Genomic DNA, 21,385 nt, shown 5'->3' with positions numbered 1-21,385 from the left:
TCCAGGGATGAGCAGGTTAGGTGAGATTATGGGAATAGGGTGGGAGATTGAGACTGGGTAAATTGCTCTTTCAGAGGGTTGGTGCAGAATCGATGGGCCTAATGGCCTCTTTCTGCACGGTAGAGATTCTACGATTCTATTCTATGAAGGCCTGATTTCCTCCCCTTCCTGTTCCATGGGTCTCATTTTCCCACCCCTGTTGCCACGGTCACACTAGCACACCCCATGGCTGATCTTTTTCGTCCAGAGTTGGTCACATTGCTCCAGACCCACAATAACGTGATTGATTCTTGTAAGACTCCGAAATGACCTCGCTAATCAGTCAGTTTTACCAAACAGCTATGTTTGTAGTGGTTCAAACCGATGACTCATCTCCACCGTTAAACGCTAATTAAGGATGGTCTTCCCGGCGATGGTCATGTCCTGTGAATGAATAGAAGTTTTAGATACACTTGACAAAAACTGTTAAACATCCAAAATCTGCTATAAAACAAATGCAGAAACATTGAAAATTTTCTATCAACTAGTCACCAACATGTAAGCTCCTGGGTGAGCTGTTAATTAAAGAATAAAAGTTGTCTCCTACATATCCGTACATTAATTCATTCCCTGCTTTCCTGGTGCATCCTTTTGTGATCTACAACAGCTCCTGGCTGCATATGCTAATCATTTTCTCTCCATTATTTTAAACCTTTTATGAATTCATTCCTTGGGGTATAACTCAAAAGATAGTCTTTTCTCAGCAAAAGATTAGTCTGGGTGATCCTTCTGTCCCAGTGATCTTATCACAAAGACCTTCCCAGAATTGTACCTCAGATCATAACAATTAAAAACTGCCCAAATGCTGCTGCTTCATTAGTGTTAAAGCATAAGTTTAAAAGCCATCCTTTAATCCAATGGCCTCCAAATAGTCAGACGTCTGACAACACCAGGTTGTAACACAACTCCAAATAGTCGATTGCGATTGAAAGGTCGATCCCGTGGTCTAAAAAATTGATTCTCATCGCCTGCCGACCTGCGCCAAATTGCGCGAGACCCGGGACTCTTGTAATGACGAGTGAATCATCTCTTTGCCTGCCGAACAGAAACAAATTGCACGAGACTCGAGATTTCCTGGAATGATGAGTGAACCATCTCATTGCATGCCGAATTGTGCCAAATTGCATGAGACCCAGAATTTGTTGTAATGATGAGTGAATCAGCTGATTGCCTGCCGAAACGTGCCAAATTGCACGAGACTCGGGACTTCTTGTAATGATGTGCGAATCAGTTCATTGCCTGCCGAACCAAGCCAAATTGCCTGAGACTCGGGAGTTCTCGTAATGATGTGCGAATCAGTTCATTGCCTGCCGAACCGTGCCAAATTGCACGAGCTCGGGACTTCTCGTAATGATGTGCGAATCAGTTCATCGCCTGCCGAACCAAGCCAAATTGCCTGAGACTCGGGACGTCTCGTAATGATGTGCGAATCAGTTCATTGCCTGCTGAACCAAGCCAAATTGCACGAGCTCGGGACTTCTCGTAATGATGAGCGAATCAGTTCATTGCCTGCCGAACCGTGCCAAATTGCACGAGCTCGGGACTACTCGTAATGATGTGCGAATCAGTTCATCGCCTGCTGAACTGTCCCAAATTGCACGAGGCTTGAGATTTCTCGTAATGATGAGTGAATCAGTTCATTGCCTGCTGAACCGTGCCAAACTGCACGAGACTCGGGACTTCGCATAATGATGAGCAGATCAACTCATTGCATGCCGAACTGTGCCAAATTTCACAAGACTCGGGATTTCTCGAATTGAGTGGATCAGCTCATTGCCGACTGAACCATGCTAAATTGCACGAGACGCGGGATTTCTCGTAATGACAAGCAAATCAGCTCTCTCAGGTGCCAAAACTTGGAATAAGCTGGTTGAAGGCAAAATGATGACTGAGGAGCCACGGACCTCCAAGAGGGCAAAAAACCTACCATTTCCACCAATTTGTTTCCGAATGTCAAAGGCAAGACCATTTGTCAACAGAGTGTAGCCTTGAATAAAAGAGGTAATTTGGGACAGCCTCAGAAGACAATGCATGCAAAATTTCAAGAAAATTTCCCTTTATACAGCGTGATTCAGACGAGTTCAAGGGAATTTTGAAAGCTCAACAGGTCACTCTTTTCAAAACCTGTGGCTAAAGGCAAGGCTAGCAAAGTCTTTTCACATTAGCCATCTGCTGGCGAAAGATTTTTAAAAATTCAACAATAGCGAGGTTATCAAGGAGGCTATGATAGTTGCTGCCGACACTTTGTTCAAAGACGTGTAAAACCAAGATGAAATTATGACAGCCATCAAGAGCATGTCGTTTGGTGCTTTAACAGTAGCCAGAAGGGTTGAATTGTTGTCCAAGGATGTGTCTCAGCAAATACACCAAGACTTATCAAGCTGTGAATGTTTTGTCACTGCAGTCTGATGAAACAGTAGTCATCACGGATATAGTCCAGCTGATAACTTTTGCTCTCATGACATTGTAGCCACGTAAAATGGCTGCGTCCCAATTAATTTGGCCAAACCCCGATTTAAAATGGCTAACCGGAAATGCTGCTGGGAAAAGCAGGTAACAAGACAGAAACGGACAGCTGCAGACAGAATAGCATATTCGGCTCTGGGGAAGTTGGCCCAGATCGATACTCAGGGCTATTAACAGCCCATCCACCCAGACATCTGCAGTTTAATCAGCTATCCCCGGGAACAATTGCAACATATTAGCAATTGAATACCGGGCCAGACCTGTCGGCGCCTGCAGTGGCCGAAACAAAGGCAGGTGAACGACCACCCCCCGATCGGGGAATCGCCTCGCAATTGGACATATCGAACCCAGTGATTGGGAACAAGTCCAATCACTTGGGACACAGGGTCAAGGGCCGCCCCGAGAGGCGGGAAACCCCTGGGCCCTATAAAGTGATGGGCCAAGTTCAGATCGCGCTCTCTCCCTTCTTCGCCTGCTCGAGACCTCCGCAAGAACAGCAACCGGCAACCGTAAGTTTGAGTCCAGCGATCGCTATCTGATAAAGACTCCTAGCCATCGACCTGTAGCAGCCTTTTGAATCCCGCGGGCCAGATCCGATTGGATAAGCGATTCGTTTCCCTGACCTGGTGGGCTCTTCCTAAAGTTAAGTATTGGCCAGTAGTGATAGGTTTATTATATAGATAGTAGGATTATTGTGTAAACATTACTTGTTGTATATAATAAATGACCGTTGATTTCAATCTTACTAAGCGGTGTGCTGACTTATTAATCATAACTTGAACTTGAACCAGAAAGATACCTGGCGACTCGTGAGCAAAGGTGACGTAATCAGAGCTAATAAACTACGGCTAAAAAGAGCAACATAATTGGCGACTCCGCCGGGACCCGACATAGTAGTGGAAAACCACTCCGGGAGAACCCCAACAATTTGAATTAGAATCCAATCGGAAACAAAAACAAAAAAAACCACAAGTGTTCAAGCGGTTCTGGTTAATAATTCACAATTCGGAAGTGTGTGTATGCATGCGTAACTAACAGGGTTATAAGGTAAAACTGATAGATTTTTGTTGCGTCAAAACTGTCGGAAGTCAGTATTTTCGGAAATTAGCGCAAGCCGTACCCGCATCTACGACACCACCTTAGCCCCCTGTTCCAAATTTGAACGTAACAAGCAGATAAGAGAGATAGCCATGCAGGCAATGCAGGCAATACAGCGCCTCATGAACCCCGAAGAATTTGCGGTCGCATCGATCAGCAGCGTTAGAGTGGGACAGTGTCCCATTTGGGAAGTGGAAATTCGCAAATTTCTGCAGGGCAAAGGATGGCCCATGTGGAATGATTTCTGCAATAATGACGATTCAGGTCCCGGAAGCATAGGGCATACTTGGTGGGAGAACCTGAGTGAGATCCATAAAAAGAGTTTAGCAAAAGCGCGCAAGCCGATGGCAATTGTGTCCTGTCTGGCACAATTGCGAGGCACAGAGGAGGTCGTCAGGACGCTCCGCAAAGAAATAGAAGGCATACATCGTATGAGTAAAATCGATGTATGCGAGGTTGAGAAAGGGAATTTGGAATTAAAAAGGAAATTAGCAGCAAAGGACGAAGAGGTGGCTGATGCCAAGCGAGGTCACCATTCGTGTCTGGCGCATTTGAGTAGTTTCCAGTCCCAGTATGAAAAGGCTTATCAGGACACGCAGCGTGCAGTCATGGTAAAGAAAGAAACAGAAAACCAGGTAGAGACGCTCCAGAAACAATGCAGTGATCTCAAGGCAGCCTTGAGAGCGCTCCACGCTGCAACCATGGAACAAAAGCAGAGTACCTTGGACCATGCAAAGTGCAGAAAGCAAATTGCAGACCTGCAAGCAATGCTTTCTGTCCAAAAGGGATTCCAAGACACCTTTGGGGAAGGTTTAGACCAGGAAGACGGCCCTGATTGGGAAGAACTGCAAGAGACAGCGCAGAGATATGTTCAGGGAGCATGTGCGCAGGGAAAACCCCAAAGGAGGAGAGCACCCCCACCCCCCACACAGCAGATAATACAGGCTCCCATGAACCCTGTAACAACCCACCGCACCGCCACAGCAGACGAGGCGGAAGTCTTATATTCCACCCCCCTCACAGTGACCCAATTACGGGACGCGTGTGCGAAAATCACACCGTTCCTCCCCGCTTCAGACCCACACCATTTCTTTGCCACCGTCAAACACCAGGCGACCATGTACGGCCTGGATGAAAAGGAGCAGGTAAAACTCACGGTCCTCAGCTTAGACCCAACGGTCGCAGCAGCCCTTCCTGACCCACAGAATGTAGGAGGAGGCACCCTTGCAGAAATGCATACCGCGATCCTGGATGCGATCGGGTACAACCGGGGCGACCCTGTAGACGGTCTAAATAAATGTAGACAGAAAAAGTCTGAACACCCCACAGCGTTCGCAGGACGCTTGTGGATTCACTTTGAAGCTGTTTTTGGCAACGTAGACCGTGCCCATTTGTCCGCAGACAATATGGCCAAATGGACCCGCACCCTTATCTCCCATGCCACGGAAGCAGGACAGAATGCCTGTAGCAATTATGACCCCTCGGAGGAGGCTCATAATGAGAAGTGGGTGGTCAAAAGATTGTCCCGCGTTTGGGAACAAGCGGCTCACGGTAAACCAGCAGCTAGAACCCCCGAGGAAAACCAAGCCGCCGCAGACGTGCAGGCAGTAAGAACCACTCTCCACAACCCCGCCTGGGTAAATGAGGGGAAGAGCAGGCCCCCAGCAAAACCGCAAGAATGCTACAATTGCGGACAGTTGGGACATTTTGCCAAAGAATGTAAGGCCCCTAAAAAAACACAGAAAGCCCAACAGACAGGCACTCTCAATAAGAAAAAGGCAGAGCCCATACATAGTGTTAGCGCCCAGTCCGATCAGACAGACTTGACCGGAACGGACTGATGGTGTACAGGCTCCCCCAGCTGGGTCTGCGATACCCTTTGGGATAGGTCAGGACGACCCGTAGTCGCAGCAAAGGTTAGGGGACAGCCGATCGAGCTTCTCTGGGACACAGGAGGGTCCCGCACAACCTTAAATTCCTCCACCCTTGGTAAGGACACGTGGCCCACCACAGCCACTATCACCCTCAGCGGCTTCACAGGCCACTCACAACAGGGACATATCACGGCCCCTGTACCCATCCAGATCGGAACTATTAACACAAAACACCCCGTAGTGTTAGTCGACCTGCCCCCAACAGCAGAGCACATTTTAGGGATCGACTTTATGAACTCTCCCCACCTCTCTTTCGATCCAGTCAACCAGTGTGTCTGGAAGATGGCGAAATCCGCTAGAGCCCCCGCAACACTCAATATAGGGGATTACATGAACAAAATTAGCGCAGTAGGCGAGTTTTGGTTCAACCCCACCACACTCAGCATGGACCGACAGGTTAGGGCAGTCCTGCAAAAGAACAGGGCAGCATTTGCAACCCACAAACACGACTGTGGACGGATGACCGGTTCCGTACAGATAACCGGACCGGACCCAAGACCCCAGAAACAGTACGGATTTCCCCTAGAAGCAGAGGGAGAAATCCTAAAGGTCATAGAAAGCTTATTAGAACAGGGCGTCCTAAGATCGGTAGCCTCAACTAATAATGCCCCGATTTGGCCAGTAAGGAAACCCGACGGATCATGGCGCTTGACCATTGATAATCGGGAACTCAATAAAGTCACCCCCGCAGCAGCCCCCACCGTTGCAACAAGTCCCGAGACCATGCTCAAACAGGGACTCCATGCCCGATATTTCACGGTTTTGGACGTCAGTAATGGGTTCTGGTCCATTCCATTGGCAAAGGCGTGCCAGTATAAATTTGCCTTCACTTTCAGAGCGCAGCAGTACACGTGGACATGCCTGCCACAGGGCTTCCACAACTCCCCCTCCATTTTCCACCGACAACTGGCAAATGGACTAGCAACATTTTCTCGCCCCGAATGTCTGGTACAGTATGTAGACGACCTACTACTGCAGACAGACACAAAGGAAGAGCACATTGAGCTTCTGTCCGAACTCCTGGAATTACTACACTCCATTGGCTGTAAAGTCAACCCCAAAAAGGTCCAAATATTGGAAGAAAAGGTGATATATTTGGGTACTATCATCACACACGGCAAACCCGAGATCGAGCACAAAAGAATTGACTCGATCGCTAAATTGCCCCTTCCCCAACACATTTCAGCCCTCCGGTCATTTTTAGGACTGGTTGGCTACTGCCGAAACCACATTGACGGTTTCACCAGAAGGCAGCACCACTCTCAGACCTCCTAAAGAAAGGAGCCCTCTGGGAGTGGCTTCCGCAGCATACGAATGCTGTGGAATCATTAAAACAGGCGCTCATAGCCGCCCCCGCACTACAAGTTCCAGACCCGCTTTCCCCTTACGCCATAGAGGTAGCGACCACAGACCGCACCCTTTCAGCCGTGCTCCTGCAGGAACGGCACGACCAGTTAAGACCCGTAGCTTATGCCTCCCGGATTTTAGATGCTGTGGAGCAGGGATTCTCAGCCTGTGAGAGGCACCTACTCGCAGTTTTCTGGGCAGTCCAGTACTTTTCCTACATTACCGGACTGAACCCCATCACCATTTTGACCGAGCACACCCCCACCCAACTTTTACTGGACGGACGACTTAAAGACGGTACCGTCAGCCAAATACGCACAGCTAGGTGGACCCTTCTCTTACAAGGATGGGACATCACAGTAAAACGGACAAAGACTCACACATACTTAGCGGACAATCTACAGTACCCCGGAACCCCCCATGAGTGTGAAATCATCTCGCCCCACCATCATACAGGCCCCTTTATAGCCAAAACATCCCCCAGAAAACTAGCCACTCCATCTCAGAACCACCCTCACCCGGACACGTGTGACACCATTAGGATTTATGTGGATGGATCTTCCACAATCCTGGATGGACAACGCATAACAGGTTGTGGGATTTATGTGGAGGACGCGCAGGGACGCGCCCTCGAGGAAATCGCATTAAAATGACCCGGACACTTAGGCGCGCAGGCAGCAGAGCTTGCGGCCATCGCTTACATAGGAGACCACCCAGATTCCTTCCCCAGCCCAGCAGACATATATTCAGACAGTCTATACGTCTGCAACAGCCTCACTGAATTTCTGCCCCTCTGGGAAACAAGAGGATTTGTTTCCGCGGATGGGAAACCCCTCCCCTCAGCCCCATTACTCCGCCATATTCTGGAAAAAGCCAAGAACAGGACTTTTGGCATTATAAAAGTCCGCAGCCACCATCGTTCTTCCCCCCCTGGAAATGTAAAAGCCGACGCGCTGGCTAAGGCAGGATCCAGGCATGAGTATTTTTGGAAGCCCCCCGAGAGCGCCCCAGTGAGTGCGCCAGTGAGTGCAGTTCAGGTCGCGCAGACTAGGATCGAAGATCTAGTAGAGGCCCAGAAGCAGGATAGCGCTCTCACTGAAATCGTGAAAGGGACGTTTCCAGCCTCATACGAGAGGTTCCAGAATACCATAACCACACATGACGGTGTGGTGCTAAAGGACACCCTTTACGTAGTTCCTGAGCAGGATAGGAATCAAATGATCTGTTTATTCCATGACGGTCATGGACACCAGGGAATCGAACCTACCGCAGCCCACCTCAAACAGCTTTGTTGGTGGCCTAATCTCAAAGAGGATGTATCCCATTATATCGAGAATTGCCTCATCTGCGCTCAGAACAACCCAGACAGATATGCCAAAAAGGCACAGCTCAGCCACACCCGACCCGTTAACGGCCCCTGGACTAACCTCCAGATCGATTTTATAGGTCCATTGCCCCCTTGCAGGAATGGCTATAAATATGTTCTGGTGGTCATTGACACTTTTACAAAGTGGTGGAAGCATTTCCAGCCCACAACAACACCGCGAAAACCACAGCCAAGATCCTAACCCATCACATTTTTACAAGATGGGGACTCCCCCGCAGTATTGAGTCGGACCAAGGTTCTCACTTTATCGGACGGGTCATGCAGAACGTCCTCACGATATTTGGCATAACCCAAAAATTTCACATTGCGTACCACCCTCAGTCGAGTGGTATAGTGGAGCGCATGAATCGGACCCTAAAAACCATCCTTAGAAAAATGGTCCAGCAAAACAACACCACTTGGGATTCTGTCCTCCCCTTTGCGCTGATGTTTTTGCGTAACACTGTTTCCACCTCCACAGGTTTCACCCCACACACCCTCATGACCGGACACCCCATGAAAGGGACAGAGTACTTGTTGGGTTTAGACCTGACCAGCCCTGAAGTTACGGCCCTCACCCACGAGAAAGCCGTTGAACAACTACTTATAAATGTAAAAACGGCTCAGTTAGCAGCCGCTGTTAAACTGGGCACTAAAAGAAAACAGAGCAAGGCCTGTTTTGCTAAGGCAGTAGTACATGCTACGGAGTACAATATAGGACAACAAGTGATGTTGTCCGTGTATAACCCCAGCACATTTCTGTCTCCGAAATACTCGGGTCCGTACTCCATTACTGATAAAATAAGCCCGTCGGTATATAAAATTAAATACCAAAATGGTAAGACTGCATGGTTTCACATAAACCAGCTAAAGGTTTATGGGGCACAGTCAAACCACGCCCACCACATCATGCTTGACTCGGCAGACCAAACCCCGACACAGCCAACGTAACCACACCCACCCCTTCCACGTCCAGCCTAGACACGGACTCGCCCCCGACTCCACCCACGAACTTTACGCTCCACCCCGGAACGCCCACAGACTGCAGCAGCACAGACAGCGACTGTGACTCTGACGACAGCCACAGCACGCCTCCCTACCATCCTGGTCCCACACCCAGCAACTCCGACTTCGACTCCAGTGACCCCTTCCTCATCACTTACTAAAATAAACCACACTACCGACCACTGAACCACACGGACGACCCTGACTTTGTCCCCACCCAACTCGACCCTACTGATTGGCACCGCGACAACTCCTGCAGACTCGTCCGCAACGACGAGGACGACCCCAACTCACACCACGCAGCCCTTTCCGCCCTAATTCACTCCAGAGTTTTGCACCCGGGAGAAGGTGACGACCTCGGGTCTGACTCCCAAGCCGCCAACCCCTTTGCGACCCTGTTCGCAACAGAGAACTGAGGTGTCCACATGATGATTTAAAGGAGACACTTGGTGAAAAGTGTTGTCCTTCCTGATGGAACCTGCAGAATGTTTTCCGTTGTTTGTATGTTTGTTTAATGTTGTTTGTCCAACAGGAGAACGTTCTCACCGCCACACACCCATTCACCTGAACTTTTTAACTTTTCCCACTGACACCCACCGCGGCCACACGCCCATTCTGCCGAAACCTCTGAGGACTTGCCTCAGACACCCACCACCACCACACGCCCATTCGGCTGATACCTCTGAGGACTTGCCTCAGACACCCGATCGTAACTGCTCTTCTGATTCGACGGAAGATTCAGAACAGCAACCCCACCATGATGACTACATTTTTGTCCGTTCTTGTCGGTTGCTCAGGAAGTGGAGAAACGGCATGAGACCCGCCCAGCCTGGGGACCCTCCCGTTGGTCAAAAACGCTCGGGTAGGGGACATACGGTATTGGTAGCCGTTCTACCCGGGGACTCCATCCAAATCTTACCCGTCGCGGCCCATACGCACCTCATTCGAACTTTTCCTTTTGAAAACAGTTTTATTTATTTAGGCAACCTTTGGGTTGCCGCCAAATGCTATTTACATCCTACAACATTGGGATGCTAAACTTAGCACTGGTCCACCATTGGGAAGTGTGCCGTGTCCTAATATTTGTTTTGAAAAAAAAAACGGGGGAGCAGTCACATATTGTGACCAATTATAAAGGTTTAATTGGCCCCAAGAAGGACAGACACACTAACACACCGGATATTAAACCAAGGTAGTTACAGATACTATGCTTGTCTTACAGAACTCCAGAAGCTCCAAGACCGGAGAAAACCAGCGAATACAGAAAAAAAAAGAAAAAAAACAACCATGAGGACTTCGGTCATCGTGCTCAACATCTTTTTGGACTTTTGGTTGCGCGGGAACGCAGACCCCATTACTCCAAACCCCCCTGCCGTTAATGTTTCACTGCCCCGCAGTACCGAGGGCCCAGTCACCAGCCACGCTGCATTATCCTGGTGTGCCAAGTTCATAACTTGGTACTCCTTATCGTACGTCATTGAGGCACTGTTAGCATTGGCCATACTCTGCTGTGCAGTACAGACCATGCGCCTCCGCAAATGGAAAAGGAGAGCGTACCGCGCTCGAACCCCAGTATATCGGATCCGATCCCCGATATTCGGCTATGACCAGACCCCAGACCCCCGCGACCTATAAACAATAAAGAGTATTCACTTGCGTTATTACTGTAAATAAAGAGATGTACAAACAGTTTTCATAAAAAATTAAAAAAAATGTATGATCCTGAGCTTGACTGCCAAGCCAGGAAAGAGTATATTAAATGTTGTGATTGTTGTTGTATGTTTAGGGAGATAGGACAATGCAATGTTTAGTGAGTATAGAGTATTGAGGTAAAATTAGAGGTTCCCAGTTTTATTTTTTGATACATGCCCCTGCCTGACATAGCGCCCTCAAGAATTGTTTAGGTAAATTTTTGTGCATAGCTAGGGTCAGAGTAGTGGCCATGTAGGAGGTGCCCCCCCCCCCAGTCAGGGAACGAAGAGGACAAAATTTATGTGATCCTTCACGCTTTGCGTTAGGATCACAAGGCGGGAATGTAGCCACGTAAAATGGCTGCGTCCCGATTAATTTGGCCAAAACCCGATTTAAAATGGCTAATCGGAAAGGCTGCTGGGAAAAGCAGGTAACAAGACAGAAACGGACAGCTGCAGACAGAATAGCATATTCGGCTCTGGGGAAGTTGGCCCAGATCGATACTCAGGGCTATTAACAGCCCATCCACGCAGACATCTGCAGTTTAATCAGCTATCCCCGGGAACAATTGCAACATATTAGCAATTGAATACCGGGCCAGACCAGTCGGCGCCTGCAGTGGCCGAAACAAAGGCAGGTGAACGACCACCCCCCGATCGGGGAATCGCCTCGCAATTGGACATATCGAACCCAGTGATTGGGAACAAGTCCAATCACTTGGGACTCAGGGTCAAGGGCCGCCCCGAGAGGCGGGAAGCCCCTGGGCCCTATAAAGTGAGGGGCTAAGTTCAGATCGTGCTCTCTCCCTTCTTCGCCTGCTCGAGACCTCCGCAAGAACAGCAACCGGCAACCGTAAGTTTGAGTCCAGCGATCGCTATCTGATAAAGACTCCTAGCCATCGACCTGTAGCAGCCTTTTGAATCCCGCGGCCGGATCCGATTGGATAAGCCATTCGTTCCCTGACCTGGTGGGCTCTTCCTAAAGTTAAGTATTGGCCAGTAGTGATAGGTTTATTATATAGATAGTAGGATTATTGTATAATCATTACTTGTTGTATATAATAAATGACGGTTGATTTCAATCTTACTAAGCGGTGTGCTGACTTATTAATCATAACTTGAACTTGAACCACGTGGCGGTATCAGAAAGATACCTGGCGACTCGTGAGCAAAGGTGACGTAATCAGAGCTAATAAACTAAGGCTAAAAAGAGCAACAGCATTCAAAGACTCAACAACAAAAGAGGACAATCTCATTCTTTTGTCACTCAAAGAGAGGACATGAGGTGAGGATGTCTACGATGAATTCAAAGGTATGTGTCTGAGAAAAACATTCCGATCAAAAACTGGTTTCAATCACAACCAATGGTGTACCATCAATGCTGGGCGTCAATGCAGGCATTGTTGAACTTTGCAGAAATGATCCTGAATTCAACTCCTTTGTCAATTACCACTGTGTTATCCACCAACAAGTGCTAGCGAACAGGACTATTGACTGTTCTCATGTAATGACAGTGGTTGCCAAGATTGTCAACTCACTTTGTGCCAGAGCTCTGCAGCAACGCTTGCTCAAATCGTTGCCCCAATGAGCTTGATGCCACCTACGATGAACTAATCCTTCATGTGAGGTGGTTAAGTCAAGGAAAAGTCCTCCAGAGATTTTTTGGTCTGCTCCCTCAAATTGTCACCTTTCTTAAATCAAGAAATGAAGTGGACAGCGAGCTGTCAGATAATGTGTGGTTGCACGGCTTGCTGTTTCCTATGGATATAAGTGCAAAATTGAGTGAGCTGAATCGCGAACTGCAAGTGAGGGACAGACTTGTCACACATGATCAGTGCAGTGAATGCTTTCAAGTTGACACTGGGCCTAAGGTCCTCTCAGTTAAAGAACAAAATTACTGAGCATGTCCCAAATCTGGAGAAAATCCAACAAAAGGTCAAACAGAAAGGGTTCCAACCAAACAGATTGGAACAGGAACTCAACAGATGATTTCAGAATTTAGACAAGATGGAGCAAATCACTATGTTTGTATTAAATCCTTTCCTTCAAATAGATATTGGAGAACTGACAGCACAATTTCAGCAGGTGTTTGAACAAAGCAGTGGACTTAATGTGGAGATCATCACCATGTAAATTGATATAGAGCTGAAAGCTAGTTCAAAGGACAAAGACTAGGGGATTTGTGGACAGAGAGTACCCTCTTCTGACATCCTGCACACTCAAAGCTAAGGCCTACTTTGGTTCCACATACCTCTGTAAGATGTGTTTTTCCCAGATGAAAATCATCATGTCCAAGTATTGCACTTCTCTCACAGATGCCCATCTGATGGATTGTACCAGACTAGCAATCTCAAACTCCACGGCACTCACATTTGGTACAAGCATACGGGTCACACTAAGAATAGGTGAGTGTTGTGCATAGCATACATTTTTGGAGGTTTTAGTAAAGTCGATTTTTTAAGAGTGGACCTTGTGCTGCATTTAGATTCTAAAAGTGATCTTCTGCTTAAAAAGGGTGGAGACCGCTGCTTTAATCGAAAACTTGTTGCCTCAGTGATGTCAGCGACTGGCTGCATTGGAGACATGGGGCTGGATTCTTCCTTCCTGAGGCTAAGTGTTGACACCATGGCAGGATTCGTGGACTTTCACGACAGCAAAACTGGCTCTGAGCCTGGAACGATTCATCGACTGTGGAGGGGCTAGCACTGGCACCTTGTGGAACACAATCGATTTCAATGAAAAATGGTCCGGGGTTCGCCGGGTCCGCAATTGACACTCAGGAGACTGACAAGCTGCAGCCGCATATACATATTGCACTCCCCACACACACGCATCCCAGCCAACAAGATGGCACTGTTGTACTGGAGCGTGCCAATTCCACCGATGGGTCAGCTGGGGCCAGAGGGCACCTAGGGTGGTGGCCTGGCGGCGGGACCCCTGTGATCTGTGGCTCTAAGTTCACAGTGGGAAGTCAGCAGCTTGTGCAGCAAGCTGTGGCAATGGTGCTCAATGCCCGTCCACCCCGACAGCCCAACTCCTGGCCATCCCCCGCTACACCACCAGCCCTGGCAGAAGCTTCCCGGCCAACGGCACAATTACCAGCAAACTATGGCGATGTTGGACACTTTCCATACCCCCTCTCTCCCCCATTTCAGCCACAACACCAGTTTTACGATTTTTAAAAGCACAAGTGAATCGCACCGTCGGGTATTTGGCTCATCGGAGACGGTGAATCGCTGTGGCCCCGGAGAATACCTGGCCAGGCCCACTAATGATATGCCAATGGCGTTTACTGTACGGGTGTTCCGGACTGCATTGACACTGCTGTTGAGGCAACGGAGAGTTGTGATTTGGTGTGAAATCGTCGCCTGCCGCTGTATCGGCGCCAGAACTGATTCTCCGCTCAATTGCGTTTCCTGATTTCCGCGTCGGCTGGCGGAGAATCCCACCCATGATCTGTTATTAATATAATAATGCTGTTGAATCCTATTTTTCATTTTTGATCGTTGCACAATTTTCCATACCACAATCATGTTTTATGCCACAAAACTTCATGCTATTATGAAATACTGCATTTAAACAAAAGAGGTTGAGAGTAAATATTGGTACATTTTAACATGTGTTGGAATGGGAGGCAACCTGAACCTTGATGTATAATTTTTAACACTCCGACTATGTTGTCATAGTACTCTAAAGATGATCCCAAGTTTGTTTTCAGAAAAAAATAATAAATAAAGAGACCTTTCAACACTGTACCATATGGTAGCAATAGCAGGCGCATTAAGTCAGCAACTTGATATTGCCATTGTTCAGGGATAATCATGCATCACAAGATACAGAACCTGAACAACAAAGGCTTGAATGTTGACAGCTGGCAACCTCAGCTACTATATGCTCTTGAATAGAATGAATCGTTCGTCTGAAGGTGTAGGATCTCAGAAATGCTGAGTCCCGGGTAAAATAGGAAAAATATAACTCATTTGGACCCTCTATTTTGGATCAAACGTAGCTGACCAATCCGTCTTGTGGTGCGAGTTAGTTGAATCATAGCTAGCTCCTCAATATCAGCTGCAGTGTGATCACCAATAGCAGTTTCACTAGAAATCTGTGAACTCCTAGGTGAATAATTATTTCTTGTCAGTAAATCAACGTTGGAAAGTTAACTTAAGCAAGGAGCATAATTGTCTTGGTTCCTTTTCAATACTTAGGAGCCTAGGTTCACTTGCACACTGGCACAATACAGATACAGAAATAAAATAAATGTTTAAACTGTGCTTCAGGATTAGACAATGTAAGTAGCCAAATCTGTCTTTTAAGAATGCTCCATTGAGATGCAGAGTACATTTATATTGAATGTTATTATTTTAAAAAGGCTTTAGGTAGAGGGGAAAGCACAGATTTTCTTTCCTAAGATTAAATCTTAAATGTTGCAACAAGGCAAAAGGCACTAGCTTTTAACACTTGGCAATTCAGTCTTTCAATTTGTATACATAAATATATATTATATTTATTTGTAGAATGTGTTTGTGTGTGCCTGCGTCAATGTACTAAAATAATTCCATAGAGCTTTACTAGGAAGTAAAAAGTGTTTCATTTTCCTGTGATTCTGAAGTTGAGTGCACTGCACATACCAATAATACAAAGAAATCTGCACATAATGCCCTACTTTTCATCTCTTCAAGTGATCAATGAATTGGTGTGATGTTGTTTACACACGTACATATCTATAGTTTCAGACCTGAGACTTGGGGGCGGCACGGTGGCACAGTGTTTAACACTGCTGCCTCACAGTGCCAGGGACCCAGGGACCCAGGTTCGATTCCGAGCTCAGGTAGTTGTCTGTGTGGCATTTGCACGTTCTCCCCGTGTCTGCGTGGGTTTCCTCCGGGTGCGCCGGTTTCCTCACAGATATGCAGGTTAGGTGGATTGGCCAAGTTAAATTGCCGCTAAGCCTACACAGGGTCGGTGGGGGTTACAGGAATAGGGCGGGGATTGGATCTGTGTAGGGTGGTCTTTCAAATGGTCAGTGCAGACTCAATGGCTGAATGGCCTCCTTTTGCACTGTAGGGATTCTATAATTCTATATGGTTTAGTTCAGAAACACATTGCAATTTGCAATCCATTATGCGGTCTTTTTTGACACCTGAGAAATGGATACTTTATCATTAAATTGCAGCAACTTCTATTAATACGGCGTCTAATCTAACAATCATTTCAGATAAGGTAATCAAGCGCTAGTATAATTGTTTCACACTATACAATATGATTTTATTGGAATAAAAGTTTGATTTGCTTTTATTTATAATTACATGTGTGTTGTAAGGGTTCTTTTTTGGGATAGATGCATAGTGTTCACAATGACAAAGTAGAATAATTTGATCTGGTAAAAATGATTAAGAATGAACTGTACTCTGCAACATTATTAAGACTTTATATAGATGGGTTTGAATTTTTATTTGGTTAATCAAACATTGAATCACCATCGTCTGCAACAAAGAACAACTATCTCAGCATTGGTGCCACCAGCCTTTGACATCAGATTCAACTTTGTGCTTCATCACCCTCAGGGGTGCAAGAGCATGTGTGCCAATTTGCACTGAAACCTGTACTGGCCAAGGTTGGAAGATCCCATCATGTGGTCTGAGTTATTGAAGGGCGAGGTGCGTTACGACACCCTGGGCAAGTGCGTGGTCAATTCCATCGCCACTCGCCCTGGGTTCACAACACAAATGAATTAACCAATATTGCTTATAAAAATACCCAAAGTCTTTGGCTCTTGCCTGTCCAATAATTACAGTCACCAGGTTTGTAAGTTTAACTACAAATTACTGTTTATTTATAACAAGGAATATGTAGTAAATACAACTGGTTAATGACAAGTAATACCTGCTACCCACTTTAAATGTTCCACCCTCTAACCACACACACAAGACAGACAAACACAGGAGGGGTGGAAAAGGGTAAAACGTAATAAGGATGAAGGTCAAAAGAGAAGATCCTTTGCTTTGGATGGTGGTTCTTTAACACACCCTTTGTTCACAACAAACTTGCAGACTACAGTATTTGGTTTTCAGCCGGTAATGGTTTTCATTGCAGAGTCATTCGTTCAGGGTCCCGGTAGTTTAGAAAAAAAATGCAGTACTCACAGGCAGCATGCTTTCTGGAGACACCTTTATTTGATGACAGAGGAACCTCTCAAGTCACATAAATTTGACACCGAAACCCTCAAACCTAAAGAGAGCGAGGGAGCCTTTGCTCCAGGGGCCTTTAATCCTGCCCTTTGAAGGGAACTTGAGGAGAACGTGTTGGCTGCTTGCCAGTGTTGCCCACGTGACAACTGCAAAATCACATGGGTAATGTAAAATTCCTTTCAGTTGGTAAATGAAAGGCCTTAATCGGCCCTTTAAGTGCCGGTGGTCACAATTCCGACCTCCGTGTGCGTCCACCGACTATAATAGCCCTCATCTGTGCGAAGACGATGGGATTCTTCTCCACGTCTTCTCACGCAATATCACAGGTGTTCGTGTCAGGCACATTTTCTTCACGTAAAATTCTGGCCATAAATTATCCACACAAAGCAACTTTACTGCCATCTTTTTGTGTTGGATGTTAATCCTGAAATAATTTATACCATATAAAGCCTTTGAATGCACATGTCCCGAAGCCTCATACATAGGACACTGCCTAGTGCAAAAATATTTTTTTTTGCCAACTGAACAAGAGTGAATGCACTTCAAAAAGTTGCATTGTGCTTTGGGGCATCCTGACTTCCTCTTCGTCCCCTCCCCCTTTGAAGATTCCTGGTTTTATTTGTTGTTATGTGCTGAGTTAGGTAACCTCAGCCACCAGTTAGGAAGTGCCAATTGGCCTTGGTACACGTGGACTAAAAGGGGAGGAGGAATGACAGTTGGGGTTCTCTATCCGTGAAATTGCACTCCAGTAACTTGGTGTCTTTATGAAAGGGGCTGAGATAAAACCATTCAGTGGGTAAAATGAATGTATTGTTGTTTTCCTGAAAAGCTGACTTGATACCTGACCTCAAATAAATGCCTTTCCTGTTTATTGCTTACGCGATCCAGTGAGGTCAGGAGGTCATGACTTCTAACCCTCTCGCCCAAAGCTACCACTCCCATCGCTTTGAAGTTGGGCTATTTTGTATTTCAGGACTTGACCAAAAGTGGAAAGAATTTACTCACCTAACTTTTAAATTCCTGACTGTGTTACTGTTGTCATATTTGAGTTTTAGGCAATCAACGTTTGTGCCATTGGAAGACATCACTGTGGTTGTGCTTCATATCTGGACTTCAATCGCCCATTATGTATCTCCAATTCCTTGAATCCTTCAGTTTAAGCTCTGCCCCTAAATGTGTGTTGTACATTTTTTTCATCTTCATTTCCATCTCTGAACCAACTTCTGACTCTGTTCTGCCTCAACTCTTTATCTGCTCATACATTCATCCTTACCTTTGTTATCTTTAGCCTTGACTATTCCAACATACTCCTGGCCGACCTGTAAACCTGAGGCCATCCAAAACCACTGAATAGTCTGTGTTTGAGAGTGTCGTCGGGGAAGGTGGGGGGGGGCAATCGGGAGGGTGGAGTGGGTCGACATGAGGTGGGGATAGTGGGGGGGGGGGGGAGCGATGGTTGGAAGCATAGTTGGGATTGGAGAGAGTAGTCAGGGATGAGGGTTGTGTGTGTCGGCAGGGTAGTCAGAGGTTGGATGGTCAGGTAAGATATTCATAGTATAGTATTTACAGTGCAGAAGGAGGCCATTCGGCCCATCGAGTCTGCACCGGCTCTTTGAAAGAGCACCCTACCCAAGGTCAACACCGCCACCCTATCCCCATAACCCAGTAACCCCACCCAACACTAAGGGCAATTTTGGACACTAAGGGCAATTTATCATGGCCAATCCACCTAACCTGCACATCTTTGGGCTGTGGGAGGAAACCGGAGCACCCGGAGGAAACCCACGCACACACGGGGAGGATGTGCAGACTCCGCACAGACAGTGACCCAAGCCGGAATCGAACCTGGGACCCTGGAGCTGTGAAGCAATTGTGCTATCCACAAGGCTACCGTGCTGCCCCTAATATTTGGGGAGCTTAGTTGAGAGTTGGTGGTGGCGGGGAGGGGGGGGGGGGGGGGGGGGGAACAATAGTATAGTTACCAATGAGCTGGAACTGGTTTTAACCCTTCTAAATTCTCCTGAGGATAACTGTTCTGATAACTAACTTGGAACCACCCAAAATCTCAGACTTGATATTGGAAACTGAAACTTCCTGGCCATTTTGTGAATTAAAGGGGCAGGTGAGCAGCAGGAGACAATGGGCGCGATTTAATGGAAATGTTTCTAAGTGTGACAGTGAGCAGGAACTGCCGCGAGCTTCCCGATGTTCGGCCTGGCAAGGCTGTCACCACTATCAAACATTAATTGGACCACTTAATAAAGCCCCTCAGGCTACATGATGCAAATGACTGCCCGCCAGCTGATTCACCAGGACTGCGCTCACCAGCCCCCTGCTAACAAGGGAGAGCAGCACTGAAACCGCTCCTGCACAGCCAACTGCACACAGCTCGCACACATGCCACCGAGGAGACCAGCCCCATGATTCGGGGATGCCGACCTGGCAAGACTGTTGGAAGCGGTTGAAATCAGACGGGGTGCCCTGTTCCCTCGAGGGTCTTGGAGGGTCGGCCACAGGGCAGCAAGTGCTGCCTGAGCGGAAGGGGCAGCGGCCGTCAGCTCGGGGAGCATCACCAAGAGTACTGGAACCCAGTGCCGTAAGAAGGTGTTTCATTGCTGCTCTTGCAGGAGAAGATGGTGGCATAAATGGAGGAAGGCACAGGGCCCCACAGTTTGAGACAAGTGCAGGGTCTGTAGACAGCACTGTTTCCCAAATCATGCAAAGAATCTCTCAAAAATGAGTGACTAAAATATCATAACAGACGGCAGTGGAACTGAACCCTGGCTACATTGTCCAATATAGGGCAGCACGGTGGTGCAGTGGTTAGCACTGCTGTCTCATGGCACCGAGGACACAGGTTCGATCCCGACCCCCGGTCACTGTCCATGTGGAGTTTACACATTCTCTTAGCGTGGGGTCTCACCCTCACAACCCAAAGATGTGTAGGGTAGGTGGATTGGCCACATTAAATTGCCCCTTAGTTGGAAAAAAAAGAATTGAGCATTTTAAACTGAAAAAAAGAAATACATTGCCAGTACACCTGGGTAAACTCTTTTGTCGCTTATCATCCCTCCCATCCATGGGCTTCTTCAATGCTGCCCCTTAAGTGTGTTACCAGAATAATACAGGCTGAAAACAGGACTGTCCCGTGCTGATGTATTATCGTGTGCGATGACTTTGGGTCGTGTTCCCAATGCCATCGCGCCTGAACGTGTTAATAGTTGGCGGGGTAGGCCTGGAGATCAGGAGCTCGCCCACCTTATTCAATTTAAATAAATTGTGCATCAATGTCCCAATTGGCTGGATTAATAGATGCTGGGAACAATAACATTTGCAGCTCGGAGTGTGTGACTCAGCAGTTCAGGGTGCTGTGGCGGCTGGCAGTATTTGATATTGAAAGCTATGTTTCCAGGGGGCACATGTGGGGCTGGATTCTCTGATTTTCAGGCAATGTCCAGAGGATGTCTGGCGTTTTACGTCAATAAAATCGGCGGCGCCCCAGCACCGATCCTCCGATCGATGAAGGGCTAGCAGCCACGCCACTTAAACGCCCGGCCTCCACGACAAAAATGGCCTGAAAATTGCCGGGTCCGTGGCCGCACATATGAACGGCGATGACCTGCAGCGATTGCACCGTACAGCATGGTGCCGGCCGTGCGCGGACCCGACCTGCAAGATAGTGCCCCCCTGGGCGCCCCCTCGCCACCCCCTAGCCTCCCCTCATCAGTCCCCCTAGCCGTTGTCGTAGCCCCCCCCGGTCAGCAGTACAGCTCCCGCCCGGCTGTGGTGGCGCTGGACACAGTCCGCAGACGCCACACCGGGATCCCGACCTGTGAGACGACATATCCCCGTCGCAGTTGGGAACTCGGCCCATCGGGGGCGGAGCATCGGGGGAGGTCCTTCAGGTGACGTCCCAAGACCCTCCCAACCGCGTACGGCGTGCTCCTCAATGACACCGTTTTGGACGGGGCGGAAACAGGCACCACCCCCGATTCCATCTTAAAAAGGGATTCTCCGCCCAATCGCCGATGACCAAATCGGCACCGGGGAATGGAGAATCCAGCCCATGCTCTTTTGAGGATTCATTTTTCTTGCTGGGAAGTGAGTTTAGGTCAGGCTTTGTCAAACTCAGGGGCGCGACCCACGGGTGTGTCGCAGGCGGGTGTCGGGAGGGTTGCTGAGCCGTCCGACGCGGCGCACCCGATCGCATAAATCCCCGCACAACAGCTGCAGCAGCTGGCTTTTAAT

This window comes from Scyliorhinus torazame, chromosome 2 (genome assembly GCF_047496885.1).
Source record: "Scyliorhinus torazame isolate Kashiwa2021f chromosome 2, sScyTor2.1, whole genome shotgun sequence".
Lineage (NCBI taxonomy): Eukaryota > Metazoa > Chordata > Chondrichthyes > Carcharhiniformes > Scyliorhinidae > Scyliorhinus > Scyliorhinus torazame.
The sequence above is the reverse complement of the archived record's forward strand: the minus strand, read 5'-3'. Positions refer to the sequence as shown.